This window comes from Stegostoma tigrinum, chromosome 15 (genome assembly GCF_030684315.1).
Source record: "Stegostoma tigrinum isolate sSteTig4 chromosome 15, sSteTig4.hap1, whole genome shotgun sequence".
In the NCBI taxonomy this organism is placed as follows: domain Eukaryota; kingdom Metazoa; phylum Chordata; class Chondrichthyes; order Orectolobiformes; family Stegostomatidae; genus Stegostoma; species Stegostoma tigrinum.
The window spans coordinates 74,040,771-74,056,136 of NC_081368.1; the positions used below are offsets into that span (position 1 = coordinate 74,040,771).

Consider the following 15,366-nt stretch of genomic DNA (forward strand, 5'->3'; position numbering starts at 1 on the left):
TGGAGTTTGCACATTCTCCCCGTCCTGTGTGGGTTTCCTCCGGGTGCTCCAGTTTCCTCCCACAGTCCACAGATGTGCTGACTAGGGAGAATGGCTGTGCTGAATTACCTGTAGCATTCAGGGCACTCTCCGACCCTCCCCCAACTGCCAGCGTGCGATGCTCTCTTTGTTTCAGTCCCTCTGTCTCCAACTCCATCCCTCCCTCTCTCACTGCATCTCCCCCTACCCGTGTCCATGCCGCTCTCTCCTCCTCTGCCCCTATCAATCCCCAACCCCTCTGTCCCCAATCCAGTCATACACTCTCCCTCTCTCTGTCCCCCTCGCTCTCTCTCCATTCCCTGGTCTGTCTCCATCTACCTCTGTTCCCCCCCCCCCCCGCCCACCATTCTGCTCCTTCCCTCTCTCTATGCATCATCCCCTTTTCCTTTTGTCTCTTCCTCTCTTGTCCCACCCCGTGTCACCCCCTCTCTCGTTCTCCCCATCTGTCCTTCTCCCTTTTGTGCCACTCTCCCTCTCCCCGATTATTCTATCTCCCTCTGCCACTTCTCTCTCTCTCCCCCTCCCCTACTTCCTCTGCCATCTCACCCAATGTCCTCTCTCTCTCTCCCCACAAATGTTCCTCCTCCTTTCTCTCCCCTTCACTGCCCTTTCACTCCAACCGCCCTTCTTCCTGTATACCCCTCTGTCCATTATCGCTCTCTCTCTATCCCCCCATCCCCCCCCCACCAACTCTCTCTCCATTTGCCCCTCTCTCTCTGACATCTTCCCCCCACCACTGTCTCTCCCTCTGTCGCCGTCACTTTCTCACCCCTCTATCTCCGGCCCACTTTCTCTTTCTCCTCTTTCGTCTCCACCCCTCTCTCTCTATCACTTGGTCACCCTCCCTCTGCTCCTGCCTTTCTCTCTCTCTCTATCCCACCCTCTCTTTTGCTCTGTCCCTGTCTCTCTTTCTCTCACCCTCTTTCCTCTGTGCCCTCTCTCTTATTCTCCACATCCCCTCTCTGTTTCCCCCATCTCTCTTGCTCTCTCTCCTCCTCTGTACACCCCTCTGTCTCACTTCCCCCTCTCTCTCTTCTATCCATCCAAGTACCCTCCTTTCTTGCCCTCCCCCATCTGTCCCTGTCTCTATCTCTCTCTCCCCGAACCACTGTTTCTCTCCCTGCCCCTTCACTCTTGTCCTCCTCTCTCCCTCTGTGTCCCCCTATTCTCTCAGAACCGTTCTGGCTTTCTGTCCCAATCACTCTCTCACTTGCTACCTCTTTCTTTGTCCCTTCCTCTCACTTGAATTTACTCTACCTCTCCACACATGGGACAGGTTCACATGCCATTGCTAAGAAAACAGAATGGGGATGGGTTGACAGTCTCTTGCTAGGAGAACAGTTTGGGAATATTTCCACTGTCTGTTGATCGGGGTAAGTGAGGATAGGCTCATAGGCCATTTGCAAGGAGAACACAGTGGGATGAGTTCACAGGTCGTTGCTAGTGAAAAGACTAAGGAAGGTTTCACATGCCCTTGCTAGGGCAAATGACAGGAGCTAGGTTCACGGGCCCTTGCCAGGGCCAAAGCATGGGGATGGGTTCACAAACAGTTGCTAGGGGAACAGCGTGAGAATGGGTGAACAGCTTGTTGTTATGAGAACAAATTGGGGATATGGTCAAAGGTCACTGCTACCAGTACAGAGTGAGGATGGATTCACAAGCTCTTGGTAGGGGAACAGAGTGGGGATGGGTTCACAGGTTGCAGCTAAGCTAAGAGAGTGGGATTGGTTAAAAGGTCATTTCTAGGGGAACAGAGGAAGGACAGGTTCACAGGCCATTTCTTGGAGAACAAATTGGGATGGATTAAAGGCCTACAGCTACGAGAACAGCATGGGAATGAGTTCACAGACTATTGCTGTGGGACTACTAGGAGAAGAGAGTGGAGATGGGTTCACAGGTCATTTTAGGGAAACAGAGTGGGATGGGTTCAAAGGCCATTGCTAAGCGAACAGAGGAAGGATGGGTTCACTAGCCATGCTAGGGCAAAAGAGTGGGGATGGGTTGATAGGCTTTTGCTAGGAGAACAGTTTGGGGACATTTCACGGGCTGTTGTTCGGGGTACGATGGAGAAGGGGTTACAGGCCATTGCTAGGACAATTAAAAAAAACTGGGATGAGTTAAAGGCTGTTGCTCTGAGCACAGATTGGGGTTAGGTTCATGGACCATTGCTAGGGGAACAGAGTTTGGATGCATTCACAGGCCAGTGTTAGGGGAACATATTAAGGAAGGGTTAATAGGCCCAATAGTTAATAGACGGTTTATTATGCTGTTATTAGGGAAACAGAGGAAGGATGGTTCACAGGCCATTGCTTGGAGAGGAGAGTTGGGATGGGCTGACAAACCATTCCAGGGGAAGACAGTGAGGACATGTTCACAGGATGTTGCAACGGAACACAGCAGGGATGGGTCACTGACTGTTGCTACGGGAACAGTGTGGTAATGTATTAATAGGCCATTGCTATGAGAACAGATTGAGGATTGGCTCACAAGCCATTGCTATGGAAACACAGTGAGGATGGGTTCACAGGTCAGTGGTAGGTGAACAGAGTGGGGATTGCTTCAAAGGTCATGGCTATGGGATCAGTCTAAGGAAGGGATCGTAGGTTGTTGCTAGGGCAAGAGATCGGGTGTTGGTTCACAAGCCATTGCTAAGGGAACAGCAGGAGGACGTTTCTCCAGACCATTACTTGGGGAGCAGGTTAAGGAGAGGATCATGGGCCTCTGCTGGGGCAAAAGACTGGGGATGGGTTTGTGGCCATTGTTAAGGGAACAGAGTAGGATGTGGTCACACTCCGTTGCTCGAGGAACAGAGTGGGTTTAGGTTCACAGGTCATTGTTAGGGGAAACAGTACAATTTGATTCACAGGCTGTTGCTAGGGGAAGTGAGTGAGGAAGGCTTCACAGGCCATCACTGAGAGAACAGAGGAAGAGTTGGTTCACACACTGTTGCTACAAGAACACTTTGGTGATGTTTCACAGGCTGTTGCATCGGGTACAGTGGAGATATGGTCACAGACAGTTCTATGAGAACAAATTGAGGATAGTTAAGAGCCTGTTGCTAGGAGGACAAAGTGGGGATGGGTTCACAGGTCTTTGCTAGATGAACAGAGTTTGAATGGGTTCGCAGGCTATTCCCAGGGCAACAGCATGGAAATGGGTTAACAGGTTCTTGCTGGGAGGACAGATTACAGATGGGTTCACAAATCACAGCTAGGGGACCACAGCAAGCATGGATTAACAGGTCATTACTGGGGGATCAGTGTGGAGATGGGTTCACAGGCCAGTACTGGGGAAACAGAGCCAGGATAGGTACACAGCCCATTGCTGGAGAAACAGAGTGAAGATGGTTTCACATGCTGTTGCTAGGGATCTGAGAAAGGATGTGTTCACTGTACATTGTTAGAGGAAAAGTGTGGGGAGAGTTCACAAACCGCTACTCGGATAACAGTATGAGAATGGGTTCACAGGCCATTGTAAGCAGAGAATGGGGAGCAAGCAGAGAATCACAGGCTGTTCCTAATGGAAACAAGGAAGAATAGGTTCACACACAGCAGCCGGGAGAATAGATTAGGAACGCTTTACAGGCTGTTGCTCAGGGTACAGTGGAGATTTTGTTCACAGGCCATTGCTGGAAACAGAATGAGGATAGGTTCACAGGACATTGCTGTGGGAAAAGGTAGTGCTGGGTAAGAACATAGAACATAGAACAATAGAGCGCAGAACAGGCCCTTCGGCTCTCGATGCTGCACCGACCTGTGACCTAATCTAAGCCCATCCCCCTACACTATCCCATCATCATCCATATGCTTATCCAAGGACTGTTTAAATGCCCCTAATGTGGCTGAGTAATGTGTGTGGGTTATAGGGGGATGGGGTTGGGTCTGGGTGGGATGCTCCAAGGGGCAGTGTGGACTTACTGGGCCGAAGGGTCTGTTTCCACACTGTAGGGGATCTAATCTAATCAAATTTAATCTAAACTACATTGGCAGGCAGGGCATTCTACGCCCTTACCACTCTGAGTAAAGAACCTGCCTCTGACATCTGTCTTAAATCTATCACCCCTCAATTTGTAGCTATGCCCCCTTGTACAAGCTGACGTCATCATCCTCAGAAAAAGATTCTCACTGTCCACCCCATCTAATTCTCTGATCATCTTGTATGTCTCTATTAAATACCCTCTTAGCCTTCTTCTCTCCAATGAGAACAGACCCAAGTCCCTCAGCCTTTCTTCATAAGGCTTTCGCTCCAGACCAGGCAACATTCTGGTAAATCTCCTCTGCACCTTTTCCAATGCTTCCACATCCTTCCTGTAATGGGGCAATCAGAACTGCATGCAATACTCCAAGTGAGGCTGCACCAGCGTTTTGTAGTTGCAGCATGACATCACGGCTCCGGAACTCAGTCCCTCTACCAATAAAACCTAACACACCACATGCCTTCTTAACAGCACTATCAACCTGGGTGGCAACTTTCAGGGATTTATGTACATGGACACGAAGATCCCTCTGCACATCCAAACTACCAAAAATCTTTCCATTGACCCGGTATTCTGCCTTCCTATTATTCTTCCCAAAGTGAATCACCTCACATTTATCCACTTTGAACTCCATTTGCCACCTTTCAGCCCAATTCTGCGTTTATCCAAGTCTCCCTGCAACATTCTTCCACACTGTCCACCACTCCACCGACTTTAGTGTCATCTGCAAACTTACTAACCCATCCACCTATGCTTGTGCCCAAGTCATTTATAAAAATGACAAACAACAGCAATCCCAAAACAGATCCTTGAGGCACACCACTAGTAACCAGACTCCAGGCTGAATATTTTCCATCAACCACTACTCGTTGCCTTCTTACAGAAAGCCAGTTTCTAATCCAAACTGCCAAATCTCCCTCAATCTCCTGCCTCCGCATTTTCTCCGATAGCCTACCATGTGGAACCTTATTAAAGGTTTTACTGAAGTCTGTGTACACCACATCAACTGCCCTACCCTCATCCACATGCTTGGTTACCTTCTCAAAAAGCTCAATGAGGTTTGTGAGACACGACCTGCCCTTGACAAATCCATGCTGACTATCTCCAATCAAATTGTTGCTTGCTAGTTGATTATGAATCCTACCTCTTATAATCCTTTCCAAAACTTTTCCTCCAAGCTGTTGCTGGGGTAAAAAGTGGGAATGATTTCACAGGGCATTGCTATCAGAAAAGAGTGGTGAGGAGTTCTGAAGTTGTTGCTATGGGAACGGATTGGGAATGTGTTCACAGGGCAGGGGATCAGAGTTATGATGGGTTTATACATCGTTGCTAGAGGAACAGATTGGGGATTTTCACATGCTGATGCAATGGGAGCAGAATGGGCATTGGTCAATAAGTCATTGCATGGAAAAAGGAGTGCAGATGGGTTTATAAGGCCATTGCTAAGGAAACAGTGTGGGAATGGTTTCACAGGCTGTTGCAAGGAGAACAGAGTGCTGATATACCAGCAAGTTCACAGTGGGGAGAGACCATTCACCTGCTCAGTGCATGAGATGAGATTCACTCAGTCAGGTCACCTATTTCATTACCAGCAACTTCACAAGTGACAGCAGCAGGGGCTGGATTTTGCTATTAACCACAACTAGTTTGAAGCTATATTCACAAGGCTTTTCTACTTGATTTCTGCTTGATGTCTAGCTTAGTCACAGATGGTAATATGTGGCAACATGGTAAATAAATCAGTTCTTGTTTGCAACACATCGTCTGCCTAAATTTTTAAAACATCCTTGATAGTTCACTTTGAAAGGATCTTACTCTCTCTGTCTCTTCTTTGAATTGTCACTGAGATTGAGACAATTCTATCAGCCATCACTAGCCCATCAGTCAAACCAATTCTAAATTCCTCTTTCTCGAAGACCAGCTCCAGTTTCTCTCCTATTTCCTGTCACACCCTGTCAAACTTCATCTTGTCCACAAGACCTACCTCCTGCTGCTTCAACCCTATTCCCGCTAAACAGTTAACCACAACTTGCCCATGTAAGCTGACATTGTTAGCATTCACTCTCTCTTCTTGCTCTGTCCTTCACACCTTTAATTCCATTGTCATTGCCCATCAGGAGAAAAACATCCTTGAACTAACTCTCCTTGCAAACAACTGCCCTTATCTCTGACATCCCATTTGTCTCCAAGTTGCTTGGAATTGTCATCGCTCAAAGATCCATCCTTGGCTCCTCCTATTTCTCATCTTCACACTGCCACTCAGTGATATCATTCAGAAGCTAGACTTCACACAAACACTGCCAACTCCCAGCTGTACCTCATCACCATCCATCGTCCTGTGAACCATGTGGAGCTGAACTATGCTGTTCACAATCTCGATCAAAGATTTAACCCCAAAATGAGCTTCTGATCACAGATACAAATTATTACTGACACCAGATATTTGACTCTACATAACATCACCAATTGCCATCGTAGTCCAGTTCATCAGCTGCTGAAACCCTCACTCATGTCTGTGTTACCTTCACACTTGACAATTCAAATGCATTCCTGACCACCCTCTTACATTCAGTACAACCTCACCCCGAACTGAGAGATCATTTGAAACTCTGCTGCCCAAGTCCTTCCTTCATCATCTTGTCTCGCTCCTGATTAAAAATGCTTGTAAGAATCTGTCCTTTGCATTTGCAAGTTCCCAGTCAGCAATAGCTGCTGTGGAGCTCAAACTGATGTCTGACAGCTGTGAAATGCCTTTAAATCCCTGTGTTTATTTTGGTGATTGCTGCGGCCCTTGTGTTACTTCAAAGCAAGCTTCTGAAAAGGGAGGTACTTGTTCCTTTTTGAAGAGAGGCATTTTTTTCAGTAATCAGGATCATCTTGTATCAAGAATCAGTATCATGTATGAATAAGCATTACTCAGTTACATTAATATTCAGAATCCTATTGTGTTGATAATGAGGATCCTACTACATCAACGCTCAAAGTCTAACTACATTACTTATGAATAGAACAGGAAGGTGAATATCAGAGTCCTATTACTTCATCTGCTACATCAATAATAGGACATGATGAAATTAATATTCTGGTACATATTGTACCATTAATCAGTGCTCTATTACATTAATCATGATCTACTGACTTACACAGTTCCTGTTGCATTAATACTTACTTGCCTACTCCATCAACAAATCAGAAAATGACTGCACCCATAGGAAAATGCAAATACAACTATAACAGGAACGTTTCCAACTAAACTAGACAGTTATCCCCAGTGTGTACGCTCTGCGGTGCTCCTTATGGAAGGTATCAATTGTACTGTGAACAAAGCATGCTCCCTCTCCCAAGCTAATTGGCCAGACAGGCCACAGAAGACAGGCTGGCAGCAAGAGTGAGCCACACTTCTTTGGAACTTATCTATTCTAAATTAACATACTGCAGCACAAACAGAAGATCCTCTGCCTTGCCAGCCCTCTCTGCACTGGGCAGTAAAACATCAATGGCACCACCTTCAGCAGAGGAACATCAATCGGCAATCGATGTTGATCCAAACAGCAATGTCCACATCCCATCAATAAATGCATTGAGAACTCCAAGGGCCCCTGTTTAGTAACTCCTTAATTTTAAAATTCCCATCTTTGTTTTCAAATTCCACCGTGGCCTTCCCTCTTTATTTCCACATGCTCCATATCTTTCACCACAGACAGAACAGACAAACCTCAAACCTTCTATGGACAATGAGTGAACGTATTCACCTTTTGTTTTATCAAATAACTCTTTTAGTACTTGGAGATAATAAGAACTGCCGATGCTGGAATAACTGTGTGGAAATGAAAGAACTCAGCAGGCCACGCAGCATTCGAGGAGTAGGAAAGTTGATATTTCAGTTCGGGACACTTCCTCTGAAATGAGGAGAGGGAAGGCAGCTCCGAAATAAATAGAGGGAATGGGTGGGGCTGGGGGAGATAGGCGAATGCAGGTAGGCAGTAGTGGGGACTGGTCAGTGAGGTGGGAGGTGCAGATAGGTGGGAGACAAGACGGACAGGCTATGTCAGGTCCTATCAGGTAAAGGAAGCAGGGATGAGAGGGAAGGTTGGTCACGGGATGAGGCCGGGGGTAGAGAGATTTTGAAATGAGTAAAGTCCACATCCTGTCTGTCTTTTTTCCTACCTCACTGACCAATCACCCTCATTGCCTACCTGCCCTCAACCATCACCAACCCACCTACCTTCCCCAGTTCCAGCTCTCCTCTCTCTATTTATTTCAGAGCTTCCTTACCCCTCCGCCATTTCTTAAGAACGTCCAGACCCGAAATGTCAGCTTTCCTGCTCGTCTGATGCTGCCTGGCCTGCTCTGTTATCTCTTTTAGCATTTGGTCCATTTCTACTTCCTAAAGAAAATTCACAAACGCTGGGTTGTTGCATAATCTGAAGGAAAATTAGATGTTTTCTAAGATATAGTAGGAACTGCTGATGCTGGAGAATCTGAGATAACAAGGTGTAGAGCTGGATGAATACAGCTGGCCAAGCAGCATCAGAGGAGCAGGAAAGCTGAAGGTCTGGACCCTTCTTCAGAAATGGGGCAGCAGGAGGGGATTCTGAAATCAGTCGAGAGAGAGGGGGAGGCGGATGGAAGGCGGATAAAGGAGCAAATACGTGGAGAGGAGACGGATAGTCATGGAGGCAGGGATGGAGCCATTAAAGGCGAGTGTAGGTGTAGGATGTGGGTTGGTCAGTCAAGGGAAGACAGACAGGTCAAGGAGGTGGGGGATGAGGCTGAGAGGTAGGAGGTGGGGGTGGAGATGGCAGTTGAGGTGAGAGGAGCGGATAGCTGGAAGAAAAGATGGAGAGGTCAAGGAGGCAGTGACAAGCTGGGCTGGTTTTGGGATGAAGTCAGGGCTGGGGAGATTTTGAAGCTTGTGAAGTCCACATTGATAGCATTGCGCTGCAAGGTTCCCAAGCGAAATATGCGGTGCTGTCCCTGCACCTTCGGGTGGCATTGTTATGGCTCTGGAGGATGCCCAGGATGGACATGTCATGCAATGAGTGGAAGGAGGAGTAGAAGTGGTTCGCAACTGGCAGGTGCAGTCATTTGTTGCAAACTGAACGTAGGTGTTTCATAAAGCGTTCTCCAAGCCCCCGCTTGGTTTCCAAGATGTACGGGAGGCCAGATTAGGAACAGCAGATACAGTATGCCACATTAGCAGATATGCAGGTTAATACCTGTTTAATGTGGAAGGTTTTCTTGGAGCCTGGGATGGGGGTGGGGGAGGAGGTAGAGGGGCAGATGTAGCACTTTCTGTGGTTGCAGGGGAAAGTGCCAGGATGGTGGGGCTAGTGGGAAGTATGGAGCAGACACGGGACTCATGGGAACAGCAGCCCCTCGGGAAGGCAGATAAAGGTGGGGTCAGATTGCAGGTGACGAAAGTGGTGGAGGATGATGCGTTGGATCCGGAGGTTGGTGGGGTGGTACGTGAGGACAAGGGGGATTCTGTTTTCATTGTTATTGCAGGGAGGGATGTGAGGAATTAGTTGTGGGAAATGCAAGACAACCGCGAGACTCCGACCCACAGCTTCCAACCTCATTGTTCCCCAAGTCCGCACCGCCCATTTCTATCTTCTTTCCAAAATCCACAAATCCCAACTGCCCTGGTCGACCCATTTTCTCCATCTGCTCCTGCCCCACCAACCTTATCTCGACTCCATTTTCTCCCCCTGGTCGAGAACTCCCCACCTACGTCCGTGACACCACCTACGCCCTCCACCTCCTCCAAAACTTCAGATTCCCTGGTCCCCAATACCTCTTCTTTACCATGGACATCTGGTCCCCATATACTTGCCTTCCCCATGCAGATGGCCTAAAGGCCCTCCACTACTTCTTCCTGTCCTATAGACCTGGCCAGTCCCCCTCCACTGGCGCCCTTATCCGCTTAGCTGAACTTGTCCTCACCCTTAACAACTCCTTCAATTCCTCCACTTCCTACAGACAAAGGGGGTGGCCACCTGGGCCCAAACTATGCCTGCCTCTTTGTAGGATACGTAGAACAGTCCCTCTTTCACAGCTACACTGGCCCCATTCCCCACCTGTTTCTCAGTTGTATCGATATTGCATCAGCGCTGATTCACAGCTCCCACGAGGAGCTCGAACAGTTCATCCACTTTACTAATGCCTTCCACCCCAACCTTAAGTTCACCTGGACCATCTCTGACAACCACCTGGAAACCAATATCTACTTCATGCCTACTGGCTCCCACTGCTACCTAGAATACGCCTCCTCTCACCAAACGTCCTGCAAGAATGCCATCCCCCTTCCCAATTCTTTCGCCTTTGCAACATCTGCTCCCGAGATGAGGCATTCCACTCCTGCACATCCCAGATGTCCTCATTTTTCAAGGAATGCAACTTCCCTTCCAGTGGTCAAAAACGCCCTTGAATGCATCAGTTGCATTTCCCACAACTCATCCCTCACACCCCTTCCCCATGATAACAACCAAAACAGAATCCTCCTTGCCCTCATGTATCACCCCACTAACCTCCGCATTCAACACATCATCCTCCGCCACCCGCAATCTGACCCCACTACCAAGGACATTTTTCTCTCCCCACCCTTACCTGCCTTCCGGTGGGACTGCGCTCTCCGTGACTCTCTCCAATGCTCTACACTCCCCACTACCCCTGGCACTTTTCCCTACAACCACAGGAACTGCTACACCTTCCCCTATACCTCTCTCCTCACCCCAATTCCAGGCCCCCAAAAAATCTTCTACATTAAATAGATGTTCACCTGCACATCTGTTAATATGGTATACTGTATCCCCTGTTCCCGATGCGGCGTCCTCGACATAGGGGAAACCAAGCGGAGGCTTGGAAATCGCTTTGTGGAACATCTACGCTCGGTTCGCTTCAAACGATTGCACCTCCCAGTCGCGAACCATTTCTACTACTCTCCCATTCCTCAGACGACATGCCCATCCTGGGCCTCCTCCAGTGCCACAACGATGCCGCCCGAAGGTTGCAGGAACAATACCTGATATTTGGCTTGGGAGCCCTGCAGCGAAAGTGGTATCAATGTGGATTTCACAAGCTTCAAAATCTCTCCACCCCCGGCTTCATCACAAAACCAGCCCAGCTCGTCTCCTCCTCCTTAACCTGTCCGTCTTTTCTCCCACATATCCGCTCCTCTCACCTCAACCCCACGCCCCGCCACCGACCCCAACCTCCTACCTCCCAGCCTCATCCTCGCCTCCTTGACCTGTCCGTCTTCCCTTGACTGACCAACCGCCATCCTAACTCCCCACCTCAACTCACCTTACTGGCTCCATCTCCCGCGGCCTTAAACTGTCCGTCTCCTTTCGACTATCCGTTCCTTTATCCACCTCACCCCTCTCTCTACGTATATTTCAGAATCCCGCTCCCTCCCCGATATCTGAAGAAGGGTCCAGACCCACAAAATCAGTTTCCGGCTCCACGAGATGTTTTCTCAACTGCTGTCATTTCACCCAAACCCTCCGCTGGAAGGCAGTGCAAGCGCAGTGCGGGTCCGCTGTTCTCGAGCAGGCGCTATGCAGCTCCTGCCAGCGGCTGGGTTCGATCAGTCCTTTTTTTTGGAGCAACGGCAGTCGCTGGAGAAAGGGGAGGGGCGGCTTTTCGTTCTGGCCCGAGCCGCCAGCCGGTTGCCCTTGAAACCGTGTCAACAGCAGGTACGGGCGGAGCTACAAGTCCATGCGCCGGGTCCCCCAGGAATGTCACTGCCGAGCATGACGATTTCTATTGGCTGTTTCAGGTAAACTACCCGCTCATTTGCAGAAGTCACTGTACAGATTATATTCGAGCTTCAGAATGAAACTATCCCCTCTCTGCAACATCTTGGACCAAAGCCATCATTCCCCACCCTCACCCCTTTTCTCATCGTGGGAGGGAGGAAGAAAAAGTGTTCACTTACAGGAGTGGGAGTGAATCCAAAAAGGGAACATCCCTTGAAAATGTTGGTGCAGGTGTGTTTTTCTTCCATTTATTGTCATTATTTGTTCTCTCAGTCTCACACATTTAATTGCCTGGCTAAAGTGTAGTCTCTTTCCTGATGTTCGCATTGAGAGGATTTCTATCAGAGTCAGGATTCAAGGGGTACTTTGAAGTAATGCACTGTCTGTAAAACAGGTCTATAACCCACTGTATACACATATACGTTTACTGTCACAGCCAGAAAGATTTTCAGGTTTGATTGTCCCAGACAGCAAGAACTGAGCAAATATCTGTTGATCAGTATGACTTTTGACCTTGAGGAGAATGAGTTACACTACTGTCAGGAGGAAGGGAGAGATGTAGAAGGGTAACTTCCACCTTTGGGATGAAAAGAGAATCTCGCCTAGAACCTACAATTGTCTTTTCATAATTATTATCCAGCATTCTCAAAACTCATTTTAAAGGATAATAGAAGGGAAGGGAAGAAATCTCAAAGCTATCAGATGAAAAGCATATTTCTCACCTTGTAAAACAGGATCTGAACACTTGCTGTGGGAGACTAAATTAACTCATTTGGTAGAAAATGTGCTGCTTAAGTCACAATGAAGGTCAAAATTCAATTTTCGTCCTTCACAATTTGCAGCATCATGCATTCGAAACTTAAGGGAAATCACAGGAAAACTGTGAAGTGAGCAATATTTGAGTGAAATTGTCTTGCAGCCAAAATCCCCATTGACAATCCAGGACTGTGTTACTGTGAATGCTGATGAGAAAAAAGAAAAAGGCTTCCTTCCATTTCTGGTCTACAAACTACACACCTTTTGGGTAACAGCCAAATGCAATGAACAAAATTACCTGTCCAAATATGTTGCTTTTCACTGACCAAGATTGAATTTCAGTTAGCACTGATCAACCCATCTGACTAGCCTATCTATATTCTCCTGTAAGGTATGGGTATCTTCACTATTTACCAACCATTAGTTCTGCATCATCTGCAAAATAACTGATCAATCCTCCCACATTCAAGTCTGCGTCATTTATATAAGTCATTTAAAAGCCATAACAGCAAGGACCAAATGCTAACTCACTGCAGGACACCTTTGGACCCAAATTTTTCAGTCAGAAAATTATCCCTCAACAATCACCCTTTGCTTCCTGCCACTCTATGATACCAAGTTGCCAAATTTCAACGAATCCCATGGCCTCTTACCTTTGCAATCACTTTCCTACGTGGCACCTAAACAAAAACCTTGATATCTAGGGAGACTACAGCAAGTGTTGGTCAGATGTGAAGTCCCCTTTAAGAAAATGAATGCTGGCTGTTCTTGATTAACCCCTGCCTCTCCAAATACAAATTAAATCTGTCCATCAAAATCACTTCTAACAGTCTCCCAACCACCAAGGTGAGACTGACTGGCTTGCAGTTCCATGGTTTATCCCTTACTCCCTTCTTGAATGAAGGTTCTACTTTGACTGGCCTTTGGTTCTCTAACACCTTTCCTGTGGTCAGAGGGGAATTGAAAATTTTTGCAATCACCCCTGCTCTTTCATTCCAACAATGTCGGACAAATTTCAACTGACTATGAATACTGATCTGCATTTAAGCCAGCCAGACTACTCACTTCTTCCTCTCTCTCTCTCTTTGCTAATTTCTTTACATTCTATCCTTCTCCTCGATTCACTTTCTCACAAGTGAACACTGACACAAAGTATTCACTCAGAACCATACTCATGCCCTGTTATCCTTTAATCATTAATGTACCTGTAAAGCAACTGAGCATTCTCCTTTATTTCATCTGATAGTATCTATTCACGTTCCTCTCCAGCTCTCCTTATCACTGCATTTGAGTGGCCTCTTGTACATTTATGTGAAAGTATATGCTCCCTGCACACTCTGGCCAAATTATATCGTGTCTTATTAAAATCAATCAATTTAGAACTTTTGTTTTGTGGCCCATCGTTGTCCTTTTCTATTGCAATCCTGAATCTTTTCAAGAGTTCTGGTAACTATCTGAAAAATGCTCCTACACTGGTACTTCGACCACTTGCCCACCTTGGTTACCTAAAGTGAAGTCCAGGGTCTCCCCCTTTCTTATGGGACTTCTACATTCTGGCTCCAAAAGCTGTACTGGATCGATTTTAAAAGTTCCTCTAAACTTTTCACACGATGACAAGCCCAGTTAATGTTCACGAAGTTGAAATTCCCCACTCTCACGACCCTATTACTTTTACACCTCCCTGAAATTTACCTCCTTACCTGCTCTTCTAGTGCTATTCATACAGCAAGGCATTTGATAAGGTTCCCCACAACAGGCTCATTCATAAAGTTAGGAGGTAATACAGGGTGATTTGGCTGTCTGGATTCAGAATTGGTTGGCTGACAGGAGGCAGAGAGCGGTTGTAGATGGTAAGTATTCTGCCTGGAGGTCATTGCTGAGTGGTGTCCCACAGGGCTCTATTCTTGGGCCTCTGCTCGTTGTACTTTTTATAAATGACTTGGATGAGGAGGTTGAGGGGTGGGTTAGTATGTTTGCTGATGACACAAAGTTTGGAGGTGCCGTTGATAGTATCGAGGGCTATTGCAGGCTTCAGCGAGACATTGACAGAATGCAGAGCTGGGCTGAGAAATGGCAGATGGCGTTCAACCTGGATAAATGCGAAGTGATGCATTTTGGAAGGTCGAACTTAAATGCTGAATATAGGATTAAAGGCAGGATTCTCGGCAGTGTGGAGGAACAGCGGGATCTTGGTGTTCAAGTGCATAGCTCGCTCAAAGTTGCCACCCAGGTGGATAAGGCTGTTAAGAAAGCATATGGCGTTTTGGATTTCATTAACAGGGGGAATCGAGTTTAAGAGCCACGAGGTTGTGCTGCAGCTGTACAAAACCCTGGTGAGAACACACTTGGAATATTGTGTCCAGTTCTGGTTGCCCTATTATAGGAAAGATGCAGAGGCTTTGGAGAGGGTGCAAAGGAGGTTTACCAGGATGCTGCCTGGACTGGAGGGCTTTTCTTACGATGAGAGATTGACTGAGCTCGGACTTTTCTCTCTGGAGAGGAGGAAGAGAGAGGTGACCTGATCGAGGTGTACAAGGTAATGAGAGGCATGGATAGAGACGATAGCCAGAGACTTTTCCCCAGGGCAGGATTGACTGCCACAAGGGGTCATAGTTTTAAGGTGTTAGGAGGAAGGTATAGAAGAGACGTCAGAAGGAGGTTCTTCACCCAGAGAGTTGTGAGTGCATGGAATACTTTGCCAGTGGAAGGTGTGGAAGCGGAGTCATTAGTGACATTTAAGCGACTGCTGGACATGCACATGGACAGCAGTGAATTGAGGGGAATGCAGGTTAGGTTATTTTATTTTTGGATTAGGATTATTCCATGGCACAACAT

General features: G+C 47.3%; 1 long non-coding RNA gene across 1 annotated transcript in view; it reads right to left on the reverse strand.

Moving 5' to 3' along the window:
• Positions 1-10,908, reverse strand: part of LOC125458662 (uncharacterized) — a 43,579-nt gene extending 32,671 nt beyond the window's left edge. The window contains exon 1 of the long non-coding RNA XR_007248885.2: positions 10,797-10,908. This is a non-coding gene — a long non-coding RNA (uncharacterized LOC125458662). The remainder of the gene's footprint in view (positions 1-10,796) is intronic.
• Between the last annotated feature and the right edge of the window lie 4,458 nt (positions 10,909-15,366).